We start from the raw sequence: 25,771 nt of genomic DNA on the forward strand, positions 1-25,771 counted from the left end.
AGTCCACCAGGCTCCCCCATCCCTGGGATTCTCCAGGCAAGAGCACTGGAGTGGGCTGCCATTTTCTTCTCCAATGCATGAAAGTGAAAACTGAAAGTGAAATCGCTCAGTTGTGTCCAACTCTTAGCGACCCCATGGACTGAAGCCTACCAGGCTCCTCCATCCATGGGATTTGCCAGGCAAGAGTACTGGAGTGGGTTGCCATTGCCTTCTCCAAAATTTGGCACAATGTCTGCTATATGATACTTAGTGAATTTAGAAGTTTGCCTCTTTCTGATTTAATCTCACATCATGAAAGACTGGCGAAACAATTGGATGAAGTGCTTATTCCTTCACTGTGAATAAAATAACTCACAATATAAGAAATTCTCAATTAGGAAACTAAGACATTCTTATGCAGAGTAAATATTCCAATTTGTTAGATAGTGCAGGCAGGACCAGACTTCCCTGGTGGCTCAGACGGTAAAGCGTCTGTCTACAATGCAGGAGACCCAGGTTCGAGCCCTGGGTTGGGAAGATCCCCTGGAGAAGGAAATGGCAACCCACTCCAGTACTATTGCCTGGAAAATTCCATGGACAGAGGAGCCTGGTAGGCTACAGTCTATAGGGTCGGACACGACTGAGCGACTTCACTGTTCACTGGAGGCAGGACCTACCCCAACTCTCCACCACAGATGTCAACTCTTATCCCTAGATTACAACTAGCAATCATTCTTATTGTATATCTTTATGTATGCCTCCATGGATTGGAGATCTTTGAAAATTTGACTCAGTGCTTTGATCCTTTAAAATACATACTCTCTGGAGTTAAGCCTGTTTCTTTTTCTGTAATATTACACACCATCTTTGGGATCTTTTCTTTATAGGGCCTGCACCTCCATTTCCCAAGCACTGGGATTCAAAGTGCATGACAGTGTTGAAACACGCTAATTTTACATTTTGCTGTTTGTTTTGATCAGGATTTTGGCTGAAAACATATGTGGAATACTTGTGCAGTGATATTTACATCCAACTCTTGCAACTCTGTTATCTACATACAGCCTAAATTGGAACAGTTCTGAAAAATCCATCTAGAATCCCCTTTTCTGGGTTTTCTTTCAGCAAGTGGGAATTTTAATTTTAATTGCACCATCACACTGACTCCTTGGCCACAGATCTTTGCCAAGACAGTTTGATTCTTTTCCAAAGCCAAAGCACAAGCATTCTGAAAGCTTCCTAACTACGCCCTCCAGGGAGCAACATTTCACAAAAATAGTGAGTATAAACTCTTGGGTGGATGGGTAGTAGGAACTCATTTTGTACTTTTTGTACTCCAGTGACTTCAGGCACTTCATGCTACTTGTATTTTTCTTCTTATCAATAAAATTGCTTTCCTGGGACGCTTACCCATAGTTGACTTTATCAGTATAGAATCCTTTTACTTTTGGCACCTTCCATTCCTAGAAGGAACCTTCCTCAGCCCAAATAAATGGCATGCCATTGAATAATGGGTTCTTTTGTGCTCTGTTTCTATCATTGTAGAGAATTAAGGACTTCCTGGTGGAACAAGGATAGATTAATAATATGTATTCAGTGGGGGAGGAGCAGCTTTTGCATCCCCAAGGCACCATAGCAGTCTTCCACTCTTGTAGTCTTCACAGAGCCCAGGTTTTGGCCTGATGGAAACATAAAGTCTATGAGATGGATAAAGTTCAGAAAACTGTGCCTTTAAGATTGGTAAATGAATCCCAACACCACCAACAACAGCACAGTGGAATACTATCTACAGACACGTGTCCAAACTGATCATCAAATGATCCCAGTTCCCCTGTTAAGCTTCCCTGAAAATTCCTCTGGCTTGTATCACAGGCTTGCCTGCAAACTGACTCTTGCGCTTACCATACTATCTCCTCTGTTAACCTGATCACTGAGTCTGGCCAGCTCTCAGCTCCATTTTGGGTCTACACCTTGAGTTTCAGCATCCTGTCCATGTTTTCCCAGAACTCCACTTAAATTTGCTTCTATTTTTTTCTTTAATACCCTCAACTAGGCAACTGGTGAAAACTTTTAGCTCATTATATATCAGAGACAGGACAGGATGAAAACAAGTCTCTGGAAGTTTTAGGAAATCACATGGAAGTGGAAGCAGAGAGTAAATGATCTTATACAAATCCTTCTAGATCTAATAGTATTTTAATAAGTATGTGTGTAAGTGTGTGTGTATTTTTCAATAAGTCCAAAAGTTTGCAGCTGCCCTGTTTGTTGTCAGAGCTCCATATTATGCTTAATACAGTCTGCTATGGGTTTATTGAATGTTTTGTGAATATTTTGTCTATTCTTAAGTCACTTATAAAATCACAGTGGCCCACATTTACTGAATTTTAGTATTTGGAGTAATTACTGTACATTTATAAATTTTACACAGGATCCTCCCATGGTAGTTAGCACAGATTATCACACCCTCTTCCTGATAATGTTACTCTGATTCCTATGACATTATCCCTCCTGGTTTTCTGCCTCATTTTCTAAAATGTCTTTCTCTGTCTCTTTTGTGGCTCTTCTTTCTGTGCATATTTCTTAAATACCATTATTCTTGAGGGTTTTATGCTTGAACCCCATTTTTATACTGTGCTGTTGCTCTAAGTGATATCATTTATGCTACCACCAATATGCAACTAACTCCTATACCCAGTCAAAAGCTCATTCCTGAACTCCTGGTTGATTAAACTACTGTCTAATGGACATCTCCAATTGTTTGTTCACAAAATATACAAGCCAAGTCAACAAGTCTAAAGTTGAATTCATTATCTCCTATTCCCATCCCAACTTGATCATTTTTCATACTTTTTTATATCAGGTAGCACCCATCATCTATAAACTATATATATATATATGTGTGTGTGTGTGTGTGTGTATATACATATATATATACAGAGTATATTTTTTTATTCTTTCTAATCATTCAATAAGTTCATTTTTGTTTCTAGTTGAGTATAGACTTTTTTTAACGACTTTCTCTTTGCATATTCATTCTAATTGGCATGCAAAATACTGCACATATTTAAAGAGTACAGTGGGATGAATTTTGACATAATAAAGCTGTGAAACCATTATCATAATCAAAACAATGAAAACCTCTAAAACTTTCCTCATGAACTTGTATCCTTTCCTTCCACCTCTCCTTACATGCCCATGTCTCCACCACTAAATTTGTTTTTTTGTGTATGTGTGTTTATTTTTTTTTTAATTTTTTAAATTTTTTTTATTTTTTATTTTACTTTACAATTCTGTATTGGTTTTGCCATACATTGACATGAATCCACCACGGGTGTACATGCTTTCCCAAACATGAACCCCCCCACCCACCTCCCCACAACATCTCTCTGGGTCATCCCCGTGTACCAGCCCCAAGCATGCCATATCCTGCATCGGACATAGACTGGCAATTCGATTCTTACATGATATTATACATGTTTCAATGCCATTCTCCCAAATCATCTCACCCTCTCCCTCTCCCTCTGAATCCAAAAGTCTGCTATACACATCTGTGTCTTTTTTGCTGTCCTGCATACAGGGTCATCATTGCCATCTTGCTAAATTCCATATATATGTGTTAGTATACTGTATTGGTGTTTTTCTTTCTGGCTTACTTTACTCTGTATGTCAGTGTGTATTAGAGCTATGGGCTGAACTCTGTCCCCTGCCAAATTTATACATTCAACTTCTATTTCTCATGACCTCAACATATGACCCTATTTGCAGACAGGGTCTTCACAGATATAATCAAGTTAAAATTTGTGTGAGACATAATCCAATATGAATGGTGCCTTATAAAAGGGGTAAATTTAGATACACACGTGGAGAATGCCATTTGAAGATTAGATTTATATTTTTTAAAAAAGAAATCAGGATGATGCTTTTACATGTCAAGGAGTGCCAAAGATTGCCACCAAACCATCAGAAGCTAGGGGAGAGACATGGAAAACATGCTTCTTCATAGCTCTCAGAAGGAATCACAGTTGACCCATGAAAAGTGTGAAGGTTAGGGATGCAAATACCATACACAGTTGAGAATTCACACATAAATTTTGATTTCTGAAAATTTAATTACTAATAGCCTACAATTGATTGGAAGCTTTACCATGACATAAAGTCAATTGACACAGATTTTGTATGTTACAATAAAATATGCTAGAAAAAAGAGAATGTTATTTTAAAGATCTTAAGGAAAAGAAAATACATTTATAGTACTGTACTCTATCAATACTGTAAGTTTATATTGTCTTTATCAGATGAATCATCCATCAGGACCTACATCAATATTGACTTATAGAAAACACTGTAAAAGTTATACATAACATTAACAGTAGATATTGAAAAAATGAAAAGATAATGCAGAAAAAAATTCATATTCTTTTTAAAGTATAATGATTTCCTGGTGGCTCAGACTGTAAAGAATCTGCCTGCCAATGCAGAAGACACAGGTTCTATCCTTGGGCCAGGAAGATACCCTGGAGAAGGGAATGGCAACCCACTCCAGTATTCTTGCCTGGAGAATTCCATGGACAGAAGAGCCTGGTGGGATACAGTCCATAGGATCACAAAGAGTTGGACATGACTGAGTAACTAACACTTTCACTTTAATAATGATTCATGCACTGATAACAAAGAAGCATCAATAGGATTGCTTTATGGTAACCAGTGTGTAATTTTATAATTGCTTCATGGTAGCCTAGTCTATGTACTAATGAATAACTTTTTATAAAATTTTTAGAGCATATAGTATTCATATTCATATACAGTATTAGAAATATTGTCATATGTATTTTTGAAAACACATACCTCTAAGAATAGACTGATATGCAGTTTCTCTAGTTAGAAGACAGAGAGGCATAGGGTATGGTAATGCAATTCATTGGAAGTAAATTTATAAAACAATAAGAGAACTAACATGTTATTAATTTTAATTTTAAATATCAGTAACCTTATACCTATGTAAGGTATTCACTTCAATACAAATCTCTTTTTAAATTGAAAAAAGATTTGATTTACAAGTTTATGCTAGTTTCAGGTTTAGAACATAGTGGTTCATATTTTTATAGGCTATATTCCATTTGAAGCTACAAAATATTGGTTACAATCCCTGGGCTGTACATTACATACTTGAATTTTCTTTACTTTATACTTAGTAGCTTGTATTTCTTTATCCCTTTCCTCATCTCGCCCCTCTCCCTACCAGTGTAGTCACAAATAACCGTTAGCTTGTTCTCTGTATCTATGAGTCTGTTTCTGCTTTGTTATATTAATTCATTTTATTTTTTTAAGATCCTAATACAACTGAAAACATACAGTTTTTTCTTTCTCTGTCTGACTTATTCAATACCCTCCATGACCATCCATCTTGTTGCAAATAGCAAAATTTCATTCTATTTTTTATGGCTGAGTAATATTTCATTGTTCCTCCTGAAGAACTAAAGAAACCATTGATGAAGATGAAAGAAGAGAGTGAAAAGGCTAGCTTAAAACTCAACATTCAAAAACTGAAGATCATGGCATCTGGCCCCATCATTTCATGGCAAAAATGGAAGTAGTGACAGACTTTATTTTCTTGGGCTCCAAAATCAGATTATGATTGCAGTCATGAAATTAAAAGACGCTTGCTTCCTGGAAGAAAAGCTATGACAAACCTAGACAGCATATTAAGGGAAGTGGGAAGTAAGTTCAGAACGGGGAGACACATGCACACCCGTGGTTGACTCATGTCAATGTTGCCAAAAACCACTGCAATATTTTAATTAGCCTCCAATTAAAATAAACCATTAAAAAAAAAAGCAGAGACAGTACTTTGGTAGCAAAGGTCCATCCATATAGTCAAAGCTATGGTTTTTCCAGTAGTCATGTATGGATGTGAGAGCTGGACTATAAAGTAGGCTGAACACTGAAGAACTGATGTTTTGAACTTCGGTGTTGAGGAAGACTCTTGAGAGTCCCTTGGACTGCAAGGAGACTAAACCAGGTGCAAGGAGACCAAACCAGTCAAGCCTAAAGGAAATCAATCCTGAATATTCATTGGAAGGAAGGACTCTGAAGCTTAAGCTCCAATACAGTGGCCACGGGATGCGATGAGCTGACTCAGTGGAAAAAACCCTGTGGAAAAAACCCTGATTCTGAAGGCAGGAGGAAGGGGGCAGTCCTAAGATGATGGAGGAATAGGATGGGAAGACCATTTTCTCCCCCACAAATTAATTGAAAGAACACTTGAATGCTGAGCAAATTCCACAAAACAACTTCTGAATGCTGTCAGAAGACATCAGGCACTCAGAAAGGCAGCCCATTGTCTTCAAAAGGATTTAAGACAAAATATAAAAGATAAAAAGAGAAACAAAAGAGTTAGAAATGGAGACCCATCCCAGGAGCGGAGTCTTAAAAGAAGAGAAGTTTCCAAACACGAGGAAACCCTCTCACCAGCGGGTCTGTGGGGAGTTTTGGAATCTCAGATAGCAACATAACTGGGAAGAAAAATAAATAAAATAAGGTTCAATGCATGATACTGGATGCTTGCGGCTGCTGCACTGAGATGACCCAGAGGGATGGTATAGGGAGGGAGGAGGGAGGGGTGTTCAGGATGGGGAACACGTGTATACCTGTGGTGGATTCATGTTGATGTATGGCAAAACCAATACAATATTGTAAAATAATTAGCCTCCAATTAAAATAAATAAATTTATATTTAAAAAAGAAACGAAAAAAATAAACAAATAAATAAAACCCACAGATTATGTGCCTAACGGAAACTCCCAGCCGAGAAGTAGCCCAGACGCTCGCATCCGCCACCAGCAAGCAGGGGCTAAACAGAGAAGTACAGGCTGCATTGCTTAGGGTAAGGACCAGGCCTGAATGCCCTGAAGGTAATCTGAGGGACCTAACATGAGATAGCAACACAAACTGTGTGATAGCCAGAGAGAGAGAGAGAGAGAAAGAGAGAGAGAGAGAAAATTATCCTGCAAAAAGACCTAACGTAACGCCTCTCTGGGTGTCCCTCACTGTGGATAATCTTTTCACCATTAGCTTAGATGTTTTTTTCATCAGCACTGTATGGATGGAGAAGTATTGAAGCTACTCTAAGAATAAGGCTGAAAACCAGATAAGTCCAAAACCTGAGAACACCAGAGAACTCTTGACTCCAGGGAACATTAATCAATAAGAGTTCATTGAAAAGCCTCCATACCTACACTAAAACCAAGCACCACTCAAGAGCCAACAAGTTCCAGGGCAAGACATACCATGCAAATTCCCCAGAAACGCAGGAACACAGCTTGAGCTTCAATATACAGTCTGCCCAAAGTCACACCAAACCCATAGACATCTCAAAACTCACTTGACATTTCATTGCACACCAAAGAGAAGAAATCCAGCTCCACCCACCAGAACACAGACACAAGCTTCCCTAACCAGGAAACCTTGACAAACCACATGTCCAACCCCACCCACAGAGAAGAACCTCCACAATAAAGAGGAACCACAAACTGCAAAAATACAGAAAGGCCCAAACACAGAAATCTAAACAGGATGAAAAGGCAGATAAATATTCAGCAGGTAAAGGAATATGATAAATGCCCACCAAACCAAACAAAAGAGGAGGAGATAGGGAGTCTACCTGAACAAGAATTCAGAATAGTGATAGTAAAAATGATCCCAAATCTTGAAAACAAAATGGGATTACAGATAAATACCCTGGAGACAAGGATTGAGAATATGCAAGGAAAGTTTAATAAGGACCTAGAATAAATAAAAAAGAGTCAATATATAATGAATAATGCAATAAATGAGATTAAAAACACTCTGGAGGGAACCAAGAGTGCAATAACTGATGCAGAAGATAGGATAAGTGAAGTAGAAGATAGAATGGTAGAAATAAATGAAGCAGAGAGGAAAAAAGAATTAAAAGAAATGAAGACAACCTCAGAGACCTCTGGGACAATGTTAAATGCCCCAACATTCGAATCATGAGTCCCAGAAGAAGACAAAAAGAAAGACAATGAGAAAATACTTGAGGAGATAACAGTTGAAAACTTCCCTAAAATCGGGAAAGAAATAGTCACCCAAGTCCAAGAAACCCAGAGTCCCGAACAAGATAGACCCAAGGCGAAACACCCCAAGACACATATTAATCAAATTAACAAAGATAAAACACAAAGAACAAATATGAAAAGTAGCAAAGGAAAAACTAAAAATAACGCACAAGGGATTCCTATAGGGATAACAGCTGATCTTTCTTTAGAAACTCTTCAGGCCAGAAGGTAATGGCAGGACATATTTAAAGTGATGAAAGAGAAAAACCTACAGCCCAGATTACCATACCCAGCAAGGATCTCATTCAGATATGAAGGAGAAATCAAAAGCTTTACAGACAAGCAAAAGCTGAGAGAATTCAGCACCACCAAACCAGCTCTTCAACAAATATTAAAAGATCTTTTCTAGGCAGGAAACACAGAAAGAGTGTATAAACGCAAAGCCAAAACAATAAAGTAAGTGGCAACGGGATCATACTTATCAATAATTACCTTAAATGTAAATGGGTTTAATGCCTCAACCAAAAGACAAAGACTAGCTGAATGGATACAAAAACAAGACCCCTATATATGTTGTCTACAAGAGACCCAGCTCAAAACAAGGAAAACATGCAGACTGAAACTGAAGAGCTGGAAAAAGATATTCCACATGAATAGAGGCCAAAGAAAGCAGGAGTAGCAATAATCATATCAGATAAAATAGACTTTACAATAATGGCTGTGAAAAGAGGCAAAGAAGGATAACACATAATGATCAAACATCAATCCAAGAAGAAGATATAACAATTATAAATATATATGCATCCAACATAGGGGCACCACAATATTAATGCTAACAAGTATGAAAGGGGAAATTAACAATTAGACAATAATAGTGGAAGACTTTAATACCCCACTCACACCTATGGATAGATCAACTAAACAGAAATTTAACAAGGAAATACAAACTTTAAATGATACAATAGACCAGTTAGACCTAATTGATATCTATAGAACATTTCATCCCAAAAGAATGAATTTCACCTTTTTCTCAAGCACACATGGAACCTTCTCCAGGATAGATCACATCTTGGGCCATAGATCTAGCCTTGGTAAATTCAAAAAAATCGAAATCATTCCAAGCATCTTTTCTGACCACAATGCAGTAAGATTAGATCTCAATTACAGGAGAAAAATTATTTAAAAATACAACATATGGAGGCTGAAAAACACGCTGTTGAATAACCAACAAGTCAAAGAAGAAATCAAAAAAGAAATCAAAATATGCATAGAAATGAGTGAAAATGAAAACATAAGAACCCAAAACCTACGGGATTCAGGAAAAGCAGTGTTAAGGGTAAATTTCATAGCAATACAAGCTTACCTCAAGAAACAAGAAAAAAATCAAACAAATAACCGAACTTTACACCTAAAGCAACTAGAAAAAAGTGAATAACCCCAGAGTTAGTAAAAGGAAAGAAATCATAAAAAAAAATAGGGCAGAATAAATGAAAAAGAAACAAAGGAGACCATAGCAACAATCAACAAAGCTAAAAGCTGCTACTTTGAGAAGATAAATAAAATAGACAAACCATTAGCCAGACTCATGAAGAAAATAAGGGAGAAGAATCAAATCAACAAAATTAGAAATGAAAATGGAGAGATCACAAAAGACAACACAGAAATACAAAAGATCATAAGAGACTTGTATCAGCAACTATATGCCAATAAAATTGACAACTTGGAAGAAATGGACAAATTCTTAGAAAAATATAACTTTCTGAAACTGAACCAGGAAGAAATAGATAAACTTAACAGATTCATCACAAGCACTAAAATTGAAACTGTAATCAGAAATCTTTGAACACACAAAAGCCTAGGACCAGACGGCTTCATAGCTGAATTCTTCCAAAATTTTAGAGAAGAACTAATACATATCCTATTCAAACTCTTCCAGAAAATTGCAGAAGAATGTAAACTTCCTAACTCATACTATGAGGCCACCATCACCCTAATACTAAAACCTGACAAAGATGCCTCAAAAAAAAAAAGAAGAAAAGAAAAGAAAACTAAAGGCCAATATCATTGATGAACATAGATGAAAAATCCTTAACAAAATTCTACCAATCAGAATCCAGTGACATATTAAAAAGATCATACATCGTGACCAAGTAGGCTTTATCTCAGGGATGCAAGGATTCTTTAATATCCACAAATCAATCAATGTAATAGACCATATTAACAAATTGAAAGATAAAATCCATATGATTATGTCAATAGATGCAGAGAAAGCATTTGACAAAATTCAACATCCATTTATGATCAAAACCCTCCAGAAAGCAGCCATAGAAAGAACATACCTCAACATAATAAAAGCCATATATGACAAACCCACAGCAAACATTATCCTCAATAGTGAAAAATTGAAAGCATTTCCTTTAAAGTCAGGAACAAAACAAGGGTACCCACTCTCACCATTACTATTTAACATAGTTTCGGAAGGTTTGCCCACAGCAATCAGAGCAGAAAGAGAAATAAAAGGAATCCAGATTGGATAAGAAGTAAAATTTCACTGTTTGCAGAAGACATGATCCTCTACAGAGAAAACCCTGATGATTCCTTCCACCAGAAAATTACTAGAGCTAATCAGTGAATATAGTAAAGTTGCAGGATATAAAATTAACACACATAAATCCCTTCCATTCCTATACACTAACAATGGGAAAACAGAAACAAATTAAGGAAACAATTCTATTCACCATGGCAATGAGAAGAATAAAATACTTAGGAATATATCTACCTAAAGAAACAAAAGACCTATATATAGAAAACTATAAAACACTGGTGAAGGATATCAAAGAGGCCACTAATAGATGGAGAAATATACCATGTTCATGGATTGGAAGAATCAATATAGTGAAAATGAGTATACTACCCAAAGCAATTTATAGATTCAATGCAATCCCTATCAAGCTACCAATGGTATTTTTCAGAGAACTAGAACAAATAATGTCACAATTTGTATGGAAATACAAAAAACCTCAAATAGCCAAAGCAGTCTTGAGAAAGAATGGAACTGGAGAAATCAACCTGCCTGACTTCAGGCTATACTACAAAGCTACTGTCATCAAGACAGTATGGTACCAGCACAAAGACAGAAATATAGATCAATGGAACAAAATAGAAAGCCCAGAGATAAATCCATGCACCTATGAACACCTTATCTTTGACAAAGGAAGCAAGGATATACAATGGAGAAAAGACAATCTCTTTAACAAGTGGTGCTGTGAAAACTGGTCAACCACTTTTAAAGAATGAAACTAGAACACTTGCTAACACCATACACAAAAATAAACTCAAAATGGATTAAAGATCTAAACATAGACCAAAAACTATAAAACTCCTAGAGGAAAACATACACAAAACACTCTCTGACATAAATCACAGAGCCCACCTCCCAGAATAATGGAAATAAAAACAAAAATAAACAAAGGGGACTGAATTAAACTTTAAAGCTTTTGCACAACGAAGGAAACTATAAGCAAGATGAAATGATGGCCTTCAGAATGGGAGAAAATAGTAGCAAACAAAGAAACTGATAAAGAGTTAATCTCAAAAATATACAAGCCACTAATGCAGCTCAATTCCAGAAAATTAAATGACCAATTTAAAAAAAATGGGCCAAAGAACTAAATAGACATTTCTCCAAAGAAGTCATACAGATGGCTAACAAACACATGAAAAGATGCTGAACATCACTCATTATCGGATAAATGCAAATCAAATCCACAATGAGTTACCATGTCACACCAGTCAGAATGGCGGCTATCCAAAAGTCTACAAGCAATAAATGCTGGAGAGGGTGTGGAGAAAAGAGAACCCTCTTACACTGCTGGTGGGAATGCAAACTAGTACAGCCACTATGGAGAACAGTGTGGAGATTCCTTAAAAAACTGGAAATAGAACTGCCATATGACCTAGCAATCCCACTGCTGGGCATACACACCAAGGAAACCAGAATTGAAAGAGACACATGTACCCCAATGTTCATCGCAGCACTGTTCATAATAGCCAGGACATGGAAGCAACCTAGATGTCCATCAGCAGATGAATGGATAAGAAAGCTGTGGTACATATGCACAATGGAGTATTACTCAGCCATGAAAAAGAATACATTTGAACCAGTTCTGTTGAGGTGGATGACACTGGAGCATATTATAGAGTGAAGTAAGCCAGAAAGAAAATCACCAATACAGTATACTAACGCATATATATATATATATAATTTAGAAAGATGGTAACAATGACCGTATATGTGAGACAGCAAAAGAGACACAGATGTATAGAACAGTCTTTTAGACTCTGTGGGAGAAGGTGAGGGTGGGATGATTTGAGAAAATAGCATTGAAACATGTGTATTATCATATGTGAAACAGATCACAAGTCCAGGTTCGATGCATGAGACATGGTGCTCAGGGCTGGTGCACTGGGATGACCCAGAGGGATGGGATGGGGAGGGAGGTAGGAGGGGAGTTCAGGATGGGGAACACATGTACACCCATGGCTGATTCATATTAATGTACGGCCAAAACCAGTACAATATTGTAAAGTAATTAACCTCCAATTAAAATAAATAACTTTTAAAAATTTTTTAAAAAAAGCAGGAGGAGAAGGGGATGACAGAGGTATTGCAGATGGTTGGATGGCATCACCATCCAGATGATGGGTGACAGAAGATTGAACACAGTAGGAGAAAGAGATGACAGGGTATGACCGATCGTTGGATGGCATCACCAACTCAATGGATGTAACTTGAGCAAGCTCTGGAGATGGTGATGGACAGGGAAGCCTGGTGTGCTGCAGACCATGGGGTTGTAAAGAGTCGGACATGGCTGAGCGACTGAGCAACAAATATTTCATTGTATATTTATACTGTATCTTTATTATTAATATGAGAATTGTGGTGCATGTATCTTTTTGAATTAGTGTTTTCATTTCCTTCCAATATATATCTAGATGAGGAACTGCTGGGTCATATGGTAGTTCTCCTTTAAATATTATTTAAAGACCTTTCACAGTGCTTTCCACGGTGGCTATGCCAATTCATATTCCCACCAACAGTGAACTCAGGTTCCCTTTTCTCCACATCATCACCAACATTTATTGTTTGTTGTCCTTTGGATGATAATCATTCTGGCAACTGTGAATTTTAATTTGTATTTCCCTGATGAAGAGTGATTTTGAGCATTGATTTATGTGACTGGACCATCTGTATGCCTTCTATGGAAAAAAAATGTCTTTTTATGTCTTCCGTCCATCTTTAATGAGGATTTTTTTATATTGAGTTATAAAAATGATTATTTTGCATATTAAACACTTATTGGACATATTATTTACAAATATTTTCTTCCATTCAATAGGTTGTCTTTTTTATTTGTTGATGATTTCATTCTCTGTACAAAACTTTATTGCATTCAATTTGTTTATCTTTGCTTTTCTTTTCCTGGCCTGAGGAGACAGATACCAAAATTTAAAAAAAAAAAAATCTCTGAGATTTTTGTCAAAGATTTTACTGCCTATGTTTTCTTCTAGGAATTTTAAGATTCTTGGTTTTAAATTTTAAATATATATATTTTTAATTATATTATTATTTTACTTTACAATATTTTATTGGTTTTGCCATATGTTCTAGTTTTCTTTTTTTACAGGTAGATGTAAAGTTTTTCCTACATCACTTTTGAAGGATACTATCGTTGTCCCATTGTATATTTTGCCTCCTTTATCACAGGCTAATTGACCATATGTTCATGGGTTTGTTTCTCAACTTTAATTCCATTCCATTGATCGCTGGGCTTGTTTTTGTACAAGATCCATATTGCTTTGATTACTAAAACTTTGCAGTATAGTGAAAGTTAGAGAGCATGATATCTCCAGCAATCCCACTGTTGTTGTTCTTTATAAACAAAATTGCTTTGACTATTCATGATTTTGTTTTGTTTTTTGGTTCAAAACAAATGTTCTAGAGGATTATTTTTTGTAGTTCTGTGAAAAATGTCATGGTCATTTCACGAAGATTACATTTATATGTGAATTGCTTGGGGTAGTATGGATATTTTAAAAATATTAATTCTTTCAACCAACCAACATTGGATATCTTTCAGTTTCATTGAATCATCTTCAATTGCCTTCTTATAGTTTTCAGAAAATAAATATTTTATCTCATTTATTAAGTTAGATATTTTACTCTTTTTGATGTGATTATAAATGAAAATATTTTTGCATTCTATTTCTGATAATTATTAGTAAATAGAAAAGTAACAGATTTATATACCTTAATCTAATACACTACAACATTACTGAATTCATTAGTTCTAATATTTTTTGGTGGAAACAGGATTTTCTATATATAGTATCAATTCATGTGCAAATACAGTATTTTTATTGCCTCCTATTTGATCTCTTTAATTTATTTTTCTTTTCCAATTGCTTGGCTGATTACTGCATTAAATAGAAATGATAAGAGTGTGAACCTTTGTCTTGTTCTTGATGTTAGAGGAAAAGCTTTTAGTTTTTAAACTTTGAGTATGATGTTAGCTGTAGATTTGTCATGAATGACAAACGTTTATATATGTTCCCTCTGTATCAACTTGGTTGAGAGTTTTTCTTATGAATTGGCATTACATTTTGTCAAATACTTTTTATGCACCTGTTGAGATGACCATGTAATAGTTATCCTTCATTTTGTTACTGTGGTATATTGCATTGCTTGATTTCCTAACATTTTCATGGGTATTTTTGTATCTATATTTATCTGAGGAGGTCTTACAAATAGTTGATTAAAGAAGAGAAGCAAAATGCAAAGGAGAAAAAGAAAGATATACCAACTGCATGCAGAGTTCCAGAGAATAGCAAGGAGAGATAAGAAAGCTGTCTTAAATGAGCATTTCAAAGAAATAGAGGAAAACAGTAGAATGGAAAAGACTAGAGATCTTTTTAAGAAAATTAGACATACCAAGGCAACATTTCATGCCAAGATGGGCACAATAAAGGACAGAAATGGTATGAACCTTACAGAAGCAGAAGATATTAAGAAGAGGTGGCAAGAACACACAGAATAACTATACAAAAAAGATTATAATGACCCAGATAATAACGATGGTGTGATCATTCACCTAGAACCAAACATCCTGGAATGTGAAGTCAAGTGGGCCTTTAGGAAGCTTCATTAAGAACAAGGCTAGTGGAGGTGATGGAATTCCAGTTGAGCTATTTCAAAGCCTAAAAGATGATGCTGTGAAATTGCTGCACTCAATAAGCCAGCATTTTTTGAAAACTCAGCAGTGGCCACATGACACAAAAAGCTCAGTTTTCACTCCAATCCCAAAGAAAGACAATGCCAAAGAATGCTCAAAGTACCACACAATTGCACTCACTCAGATGTCAGCAAAGTAATGCTCAAAATTCTCCAAGCCAGGCTTCAACAATAGATGAACCAAGAACTTCCAGATGTTCAAACTGGATTTAGAAAAGGCAGAGGAACCAGAGATCAAACTGCCAACATCCACTGAATCATAGAAAAAGCAAGAGAAATACACAAAAACATCTGCTTCATCGACTACGCCAAAGCCTTTGACTATGTGTATCACAACAAACTGTGGAACATTCTTAAAGTGATGGGAATACCAGACCACTTTACTGGCCTCTTGAGAAATTTGTATGCAGGTCAAGAAACAACCATTGGAACAAGACATGGAACAACAGACTGGTTCAAAATTGGGAATGGGGTACTACTAGGCTGTATATTGTCACCCTGCTTATTTAACTTATATGCAGAGTACATCACATGAAATGCCAGGCTGGATGAATCAAAAGCTAGAATCAATATTTCCAGGAGAAATATCAACAACCTCAGATATGCAGATGATACCACATTAATTGCAGAAAGTGATCAGGAACTAAAAAGCCTCTTGATGAGGGTGAAAGAGGAGAGTGAATAAGCTGGCTTAAAACTCAACATTTGAAAAACGAAGACTATGGCAGCTGGTCCCATCACTTAATGGCAAATAGATGGGGAAAAATAGAAACAGTGACAGACTTTATTTACTTCGTCTCTAAAATCATGGTGGATGGTGACTGCAGCCATGAAACTAAAAGACATTTTCTCCTTGGAAGGAAAGCTGGGACAAACCTAGACAGCATATTAAAAAGCAGAGACATCACCTTGCCAACAAAGATTCATATAGTCAAAGCTATATATTTTTTCAATAGTCATGTAAGGATGTGAGAGTTGGACCATAAAGAAGGCTGAATGTGGAAGAATTTATGCTTTCAAACTGTGGTGCTGTAGAAAACTCTTGAAAGCCCTTTGGACTGCAAGGAGATCAAATCAGTCAAACCTAAAGAAAATTAACCCTGAACATCCAGTCGAAGGGCATGAGGAAAAAAGGGTAACAGAGGATGAGATGGTTGGATAACATCATTGACTCAATGGACATGAGTTTAAACAAACTACAGGAGACAGTGAAGACCAGGGAAGCCTGGCATGCTGCAGTTGATGGGATCACAAGGAGTTGGACACAACTGAGCGACTGAACAACAACAATTCATCTATTATATTGGTCTGTAATTTTTTGTAGTTTCTTTGTCTGATATTGGTATCAGGATAATGGTGATCTTGTGGAATGAATTGGGGTATATCCTATATTCATTTTTTAAAAGACAATTTGGGAAGTATAGAAAGTAGTTCTTCCTCTATATTTGGTAGAATTCCCCTGTGAAGCCATCTGATCCCAGACTTTTTTTTGTTGGAAGTATTTTTTCATTACTGATTCAATTTTAATACTAGTAGTTAGTCTGTTCAGATTATCTGTTTTTTCCTGACTTAGTAATGGAAGAGTTTTTCTAAGAATTTGTCCATTTCTTCTAAATTGTCCAACCGGTTAGTATATAAACTATGGTTATCTCTTATGATTATTTGTATTTCTGTGATATCAGTTGTAATTTCTCCTTTTCATTTCTTTGGAACCTCTCTCTTTTCCTCTTGATGAGCCTGGCTAAAAGCTTATCAGTTTTATCTCTTCAAAAACCAGCTTTTGGTTTTATGATCTTTTCTATTTTTTTAATCTTTACCTAATTTATTTCCCTTCCAATCTTAATTATTTTTTTACTTCTGCTGAACTGGTCCTTTATTTGTAATTCTTTGTAATTCTTTTAGATGATAAGTTAGGTTGTTTGAGAGTTTTCTTGTTTCTTGAGGTATGCCTGTATTACTATGAATGTCCTTATTACATGCATTTGCTCTGTCCCATGAATTTTGGGAACTTGTGCTTTTATCTTTATTGTTCTCAAGGTATTTTCTGATTTATTCTTTGGTTGGTTTTCTGATCAATTGGGTTTTTTTACTAGCATGTTGTTTAGTCTGCATGTGTTTGTATTTTTTTCCATTTTTCTCCCTGCAATTGATTTCTAGCTTCATACCTATGATGTTGGAATACATGCTTGATATAATTTCTATCCTCTTCAATTTGTTGGGACTTGTTTTTTAGCCTATTTGAAGTATCCTGGAGAACATCACATACGCACTTGAAAAGAATGTGTATCCCTGCTGTTTTTGGATGTACTGTCCTCGAGATATCTATGAAGTCCAACTGGTCTAATATGTTATTTAATATCACTGTTTCTTTATTGATTTGCTGTCTAAATGATCTGTCCATTGATGTAAGTGATGTACTAGCGTCTTCTATTATTATTTTATCCCTGTCAATTTCTCCCTTTTGTTAGTTAATACTCGCTTTATGTATTTGGGTGTTCCTATATTAGGTGCATATACATTTATGAACTTTATATCCTCTTATTAAATTGATCCCTTTATCTTTATATGATGTCCTCCTTTTTAATTTTTATATATTTTGTTTTAAAATCTATTTTTTTGTGATATGAGTGCTACCCTAGCTTTTTTTACATTTCCATATTTGGAAACTCTTTTTCCTTCCCCTTACTTTCAGTCTGCATGTGTCTTTAATTTTGTATTGAGTCTCTTGTAGACAGCATATAGATGAGTCTTGTTTTTTTATTATACAGTCACCCCATGTCTTTTGATTGAAGTATTTTGTCCACTGATTATCAATAAGTATGTGCTTACTGCCATTTTAATTTGCTTTTTAGTTGTTTTCTTGTTCTTCTCTGTCATTTTGCTCTTTTAGTCTCTTCCCCTGTAGCTTGACAACTTATCTTTCATGTTATGTCTGTAGCCCTTTTTTTTTTAGTTTGTGTGTATCTATTGTAGGTTTTTGATTTGTGGTTACTATGGGTTCATACATGTTACCTATAACTATGTCTACTTGATTTAAACTGGTAGTCCTTTAAGTTCAAACACATTCTAAAAGCTTATTTTTTATTCTTCTCTCCTATGTTTTGTTTTCAATGTCATATTATGCATCTTCATGCTTCTGCTTTAAATATTTATTGTAGTTATAGTTGATTTTATAATTTTCATTTTTTTACCTTCCTACCCTTTTTTACATTGTTGATCAACAGTTTTTACTAAATATTTCCTACAACAGTCAAAATTTACCAATTATATAATGTCTTATTTCCTGTGGTAAACATTTCTTTTCTACTTAAAAAAGACCCTTTGCCACTTCTTGTAATCTCAGTTTAGTATTGACGAACTCTTCTAATTTTTGCTTTTCTGGGAAGCTCTTAATCTTTCCTTCATTTCTAAATGATAATCTTGCTGTGTAGAGGATACTAAGTTGCAGTTTTTTCCTTTGAGATTTTAAATATATCAAGCTATTTTGGCCTACAATGTTTCTGTTCAAAATTTAACTGATAGCCTTATTGGAGTTCCTTGTGTACATGATATTTTGTGTTTCTTTTACTACCTTTAAAATTCTCTCTTACTTTTAACTTTGGCATTTTTATTATGGTATATATTGGCATAAGTCTCCTTAGGTTCATTTTGTTTGGGACTCTCTGTGATTTCCATAACTCAATATCTGTTTCTTTCTTCAATAAGTTTTCCATCATAATGTCATCAAATACATTTTCTACTCTTTTTTCTCTTTTCTCCTAGGATTGCTATTAAGTGAATGTTGGCATGCTTGATGCTGTCCCAAAGATCCCTTAAATTATTCTCATGTTTTACAATTTGTTTTTCTTTTAGCCATTCTGATTGGGTGATTTTCATAATTCTGTCTTCCAGATTCCTTATACAGTTCAGTTCAGTCACTCAGTCGTGTCTGACTCTTTGCAATCCCCATGGACTGCAGAACGCCAGGCTTCCCTGTCCATCACCAACACCCGGAGCTTACTCAAACTCATGTCCATTGAGTCAGTCATGCCATCCAAACATTTCATCCTCTGTCAACCCATTCCCATCTTGCCTTCAATCTTTCCCAGCATCAGGGACTCTTCTAGTGAGTCAGTTCTTTGCATCAGGTGGCCAAAATATTGGAGTTTCAGCTTCAGCATCACTCTTTCCAATGAATATTCAGGACTGATTTCCTTTAGGATAGTATGGTTGGATCTCCTTGCTGTCCAAGGGGCTCTCAAGAGTCTTCTCCAATACCACAGTTCAAAAGCATCAGTTCTTTAGTGTTCAGCTTTCTTTATAGTCCAACTCTCACAACCATACATGACTACTGGAAAAACCATAGTTTTGACTAGATGGACCTTTGTTGGCAAAGCAATGTCTGTGCTTTTTAATATGGTGTCTAGGTTGCTTATAGCTTTCCTTCTGAAGAGCAAGCATGTTTTAATTTCATGGCTGCAATCACCATCTGCAGTGATTTTGGAGCCCCCAAAAATAAAATTTCTTACTGTTTCCATTTTTTCGCCATCTATTTGCCATGAAGTGATGGGACCAGATGCCAGGATCTTAGTTTTCTGAATGTTGGGTTTTAATTCAACTTTTTCACTCTCTCACTTTCATCAAGAGGCGCTTTAGTTCTTCTTCGATTTCTGTCATAAGTGTGGTGTCATCTGTGTATCAGAGGTTACTGATATTTCTCCTGGCAATCTTGATTCCAGCTTGTGCTTCCTCCAGCCCGGCATTTTGCATGATGTACTCTGCATATAAGTTAAATAAGTAAGGTGACAATATGCAGCTTTGATGTACTCCTTTCCCAATTTGGAACCAGTCTGTTGTTCCATGTCCAGTTCTAACTGTTACCTCTTGAGCTGCATACAGATTTCTGAGGAGGCAGGTAAGGTGGTCTGGCATTCCCATTTGTTTAAGAATTTTCCAGTTTCTTTTGATGCACACAGTCAACTGCTTTGGCATAATCAATAAAGCATAAGTAGATGTTTTTCTGAAACTCTCTCACTTTTTCAATGATCCAATAGATGTTGGCAATTTCATCTCTGGTTCCTTTACCTTTTCTAAATCCAGCCTGAACATCTGGAAGTTCTCAGTTCATGTACTGTTGAAGACTGGTTTAGAGAATTTTGAGCATTACTTTCATAGTGTATGAGATTAGTGCAATTGTGTGGTAGTTTGAACATTCTTTGGCATTGCCTTTCTTTGGGATTGGAATGAACACTGACCTTTTCCAGTCCTGTGGCCACTGCTGAGTTTTCCAAACTTGTTGGCATATTGAGTGCAGCACTTTCACAGCATCATCTTTGGGATTTGAAATAGCTCAGCTGGAATTCCATCACCTCCACTAGCTTAGTTTGTAGTGATGTTTCCTAAGGCCCACTTGATTTCACATTCCAAGATGTCTGGCTCTATTTGAGTAATCACACCATTATGGTTATCTGTACCATGAAGATATTTTTTGTATAGTTCTTCTATGTATTCTTGCCACCTCTTCTTAACATCTTCTGCTTCTGTTAGGTCCATAGCATTTATGTCCTTTCTTGAGCCCATCTTTGGATTAAATGTTCCCTTGGTATCTCTGATTTTCTTGAAGAGATCTCTAGTCTTGCCCATTCTATTGCTTTCATCTTTTTCTTTACATTGATCACTGAAGAAGGCTTCCTTATCTCTCCTTGCTGTTCTTTGAAACTCTGCATTTAAATGTGTATATCTTTCCTTTCCTCCTTTATCTTTAGCTTCCCTTCTTTACTCAGCTATTTGTAAGTCCTCCTCAGACAATTATTTTGCCTTTTTGCATTTCTTTTTCTTGGGAATGGTCTTGATCACTGCCTCCTGTACAATGTCATGAATCTCCATCCATAGTTCTTCAGGCACTCTGTCTATCAGATCTAATCCCTTGAATCTATTTATCACTCCCACTGTATAATCATAAAGGATTTGATTTAGGTCATACATGAATGATCTGGTGGTTTTCCCTACTTTCTTTAAGTTTGAGTTTGGCAATAAGGAATTCATGATCTGAGTCACAGTCAGCTCCCAGTCTTGTTTTGCTGACAGTATAGAGCTTCTACATCTTTGGCTGCAAAGAATATAATCAATCTGATTTCAGTATTGACCATCTGGTGATGTCCATGTATACAGTCTTCTCTTATGTTGTTTGAAGAGGGTGTTTGCTATGATCAGTAGCAAAGTTATTGAAAAACCATAGCTTTGACTACATTGACCTTTGTCGGGCAAAGTGATATCTCTGCTTTTTAATATGCTGTCTAGGTTGGTCATGGCTTTTCTTCCAAGGAGCAAGTATTGTATAAATTCATGACTGCAGTTGCCATCTGCAGTGATTTTGGAGCCCAAGAAAATGAAGTCTGTCACTGTTTCCATTGTTTTTCCATCTATTTTCCATGGAGTGATGGGACCAGATGCCATGATATTTGTTTTTTGAATGTTGAGTTTTAAGCCAAAATTTCCACTCTCCTCTTTCACTTTCATCAATAGGCTCTTTAGTTCTTCTTCACTTTCTGTCATAAGGGTGGTGTCATCTGCATATCTGAGGTTATCGATATTTCTCCCAGAAATCTTGATTCCTGCCTGTTCTTCATCCAGCCCAGCATTTCACATGATGTATTCTGCATATAAGTTAAATAAGCAGGGTGACAATATATAGCCTTGAAGTGCTGCTTTCCCAATTTGCCACCTGTCTACTGATTCATGTCAGGTTCTAGCTGTTGCTTCTTGACTTGCAAACAGATTTCTTAGGAGGCAGGTAAGGTGGCCTGGTATTCCAATCTCTTGAAGAATGTTGCACAGTCTGTTGTGATCTACTCTGTCAAAGGCTTTGGCATGATCAGTAAAGCAAAAGTTGATACTTTTCTGGAATTCTCTTGCCTTTTCTCTGATACAATGGATGTTGGCAATTTGATCTCTGGTTTCTCTGCTTTTTCTAAATCCAGTTCGAATATCTGGAAGTTCCTGGGTCACATACTGTTGAAGCCTGGCTTGGAGAATTTTGAGCATTAATTTGCTGACATGTGAGAGGAGTACAGTTGTGCGATAGTGTGAGTATTCTTTGGCATTGACCTTCTTTGGGATTGAAATGAAAACTGACCTTTTCCAGTCCTGTAGCCACTGCTGAGTTTTCCAAATTTACTTATACATTCCTTATATTAATTACATATTCCTTTACATTATTCTATAAATCCTATTTTACTGTTAATACTTGCTAGTGCATTTTTTTCTTTTGTTATTGTATCCTTCAGCTTTGAGTAATTCTTTTTTATATTTTCTAGTTCCTCTTTTAATTTCTAATTTAGATTATCTATTATTTTCTCCATTTCAGTTTACATTCTTGTTACTATTGATTTCATTTTTTTTATCAGCTAAAGTATTTATCTATCTTTAATGAGTGTTTTCTTTTGCTTGAAACATTCCTCAGTCTTTTAAGTTTGTTTATCTTTCTCTGTGTCTGTGAACTGAGCTGAAAGTTACCTAATCTTGTCTTGAGCAATTGCCCTTGTGTAAGAGCAACTCTGTGCAATCTGTATGTGCCCAGTGGCTTGTGTGGGAGTGCTACATCTGAAATGAGTATGGTTGCATCTTTCCCCAGGGTGTGCTGGAACCACCACCTTAATGGGAGGTAGGCCTACAGTTGGAGGGGTTAGAATCAGAGTTATGTGCATACCAGCATTTGTCCTATGCTCAATGGCCATCACCATCCCTTTAAAGTGGGGTTGGAAAGTGAAGGGCTGGAGCAGGAACCCTGAGGAGGGTTTCTCCTGGGTGTGATGTCAGTCTTTGCCTTGGTTTATGATATGGGTGGGGCCTGAGGGCTTGGGCTGTACTTCTGTGCTGCTTTCACCTTTTTCTCAGTGTGGGCATCTTGTTAGAAGCTGTGTCAAGACTGGTGCCACTGGCTTACACCACACCACTGAGCTAACCCAATCTCCCACCTCCACAAATTGTGCACAGGAAAGTGCATTCATGTGATAGCAGCCCCTACCTTGGAACCAGCTACACTCCCTCTGCAGTGTGTTCTGGGACACACGAGCTAGCAATGGCTACTTCTACCCTGGTCGGTCCTAGCCAGCTCCATTCCCTCCAAGTGTGTGCACTGTCAAAGACAATATCAACTTCTATATTAGTGGGAAGCAGTGCTGGAACAAGAGTGGCTGGAGCAGGTGCCCCATGGTGAGTAGTCTGAGAAGGAGGAAGTAGGAATGAGTTCGTCTTGCTGTTTCATGGGAGGCAGAGAAGAGCTGGAGGAGGTGGAAGTGGGGACAGGAGTGCCAGGGACACAGTGCAACTTTCTGGAAACAGATCATAATTAAGGTCTGAATTTTGGGGTTTTATTTTCATAAGACCTTTCTATACAGTACCAATCCTTCTTCCACTATTTGCTTTAGTTTCAGTGCCTATATTAGATAAAGGTTTGTGTTGTAAAATAAGTCAAAAGCAGTCTGTAGTTATCACAACCATTCTGTCAGATTATCCAGTGTCAATTGTTTTTTGACACTGCTTTTTTTACATCTTCTTCATCATGTGCCACTGGTTCAGTTGCGAATCATATCCATCACGTCATCATCTGTTAATTCTTCTGGTGTGGTGTCTGTTAGTTCTTGAATTTCTCCAAGATTCATATCTTGAAACCCTGTAGCCACACCTTTTTGGCCCTATTCACAATCTCTTATGATTTCCTTGATTGACTCTGTTGCAAATCCTGTGAAGACATGCACAACATCTAAAGAAAATTTTCTCCAGCAGAAATTTATTGTTTTTGGCTTAGTGGCTTTCATAGGTTTTTTTCTATAACAACTGTAGCATCTTCCATGGAGTAATCCTTCTAGACATTCATGATGTTCTCTCTATCAGGGTTCTCTTTCATAGTGGTGACTATCTGTTCCATAATGTACTGTGTGTAATGAGACTTAAAGTCTGTATGATCTTGTCATTTAGAGGCTAAATTAGAGAAGTTGTGTTTGGGCACAAGTAGACTACTTTGATTCCTTCAGTGTTGAACTCATAAGGTTCTGGGTGGCCAGGAGCACTGTCTAATATCAAAAGAATTTTAAAGTGTAATCCTTCACTGATAATGTATTTCCTGATTTCAGGGACAAAGAATCAATGTAGGCAATCCAGAAAAAAATGGATTCTCCTGGTCCAGGCCTTTTTATTGTACAACCAAAAGACTGACAGCTGATGTTTACATTTTCCCCTCCAGGCTCAATGGTTTAGCAGCTTTAAAGATGAGGGAAATCCTGATTATAAATCCAACTGCATTTGCCCTACTACTTAGAGTTAGCCTATCCTTTCCTGCCTTAAATCCTGGTTATTTATTCTCTTTCTTACTAATATATGTCCTTTGTGGAATTTGTTTTGCAGATTATAACACTTTTGCCTGCACCCACATAGAAGCTGCACATTTGATGTGAGTTTAAAAAAAAAAGTATTTCACAAAACCTTCCAGGTTTTCATGCCTGCTGATGTAGCCACAGTAATGATTTCACAAATTTCCTTTTATCTTTTTTACAGTGGCCCTTAAGATAAATTATATTGAAATGGTAGGCAACTACATACATCAATCTATGGTATATATTTGTCAGTTCAACTTTTTCTCCTGAAGTCATGACCTTTCTCTGTTTCTTGTGAGCACTCCCACCATAACAAATGGCATTTTGTATGAATTTTATGGTGTTATTCAAGGTTAAGATACTATACTAAACACAGTGAAAATTACATGAGAAGAGCAAGCCATCACTCCTCACTGCACAACAAAACTTACTGGAAAGACAGATTGCTTACACAGAAATGATTAACATCATGTGCCATTTTAAGCAGATACATACAACTTTTGAACTCAACACAATAGCAGCAAGAGATGGCTACAAAACTTTTATTGTAGTATATTTTGCACTACAATTAATTTTGTGCAGTTATGATTTAATACTGCTTCTTTATGTTTGCTTATGTTTTTCTAGACTGCAAATGGTACTATGTACAGTCTGTAAGTATTTTGTGCATAAATTTGAATAAATTTTTGTTTATTATTGTATCTGTGTATATTTTATTGTAGTAGAAGACAAAATAGTATTTATATATGTTTTATGCATTCATGATGTACCTTAATTTTTTAATGTTTCTAATATGCAGAGTACATCATGAGAAACGCTGGGCTGGAAGACACACAAGCTGGAATCAAGATTGCCAGAAGAAATATCAATAACCTCAGATATGCAAATGACACCACCCTTATGGAAGAAAGTGAAGAGGAACTAAAAAGCCTCTTGATGAAAGTGAAAGAGAGGAGTGAAAAAGTTGGCCTAAAGCTTAATATTCAGAAAACGAAGATCATGGCATCCGGTCCCATCACTTCATGGTAAATAGATGGGGAAACAGTGGAAACAGTGTCAGACTTTATTATTATTAT

General features: G+C 36.4%; 1 long non-coding RNA gene and 1 other non-coding gene across 2 annotated transcripts; both read left to right on the forward strand.

Annotated features, from left to right (window-relative positions):
* The first annotated feature begins 444 nt into the window (after window positions 1-444).
* TRNAC-ACA lies at window positions 445-516 on the forward strand. The gene has a single exon. It is a non-coding gene; the product is annotated as a tRNA-Cys (tRNA).
* A 22,387-nt stretch (window positions 517-22,903) lies between these two features.
* Window positions 22,904-25,533, forward strand: LOC120881952. The gene is made up of 4 exons (XR_005725364.1): window positions 22,904-22,984; window positions 24,727-24,772; window positions 25,323-25,348; window positions 25,495-25,533. It is a non-coding gene; the product is annotated as an uncharacterized LOC120881952 (long non-coding RNA).
* Window positions 25,534-25,771: the final 238 nt, after the last annotated feature.

Source organism: Oryx dammah, unplaced genomic scaffold (genome assembly GCF_014754425.2).
Source record: "Oryx dammah isolate SB20612 unplaced genomic scaffold, SCBI_Odam_1.1 HiC_scaffold_23, whole genome shotgun sequence".
Classification (NCBI taxonomy): Eukaryota; Metazoa; Chordata; class Mammalia; order Artiodactyla; family Bovidae; genus Oryx; species Oryx dammah.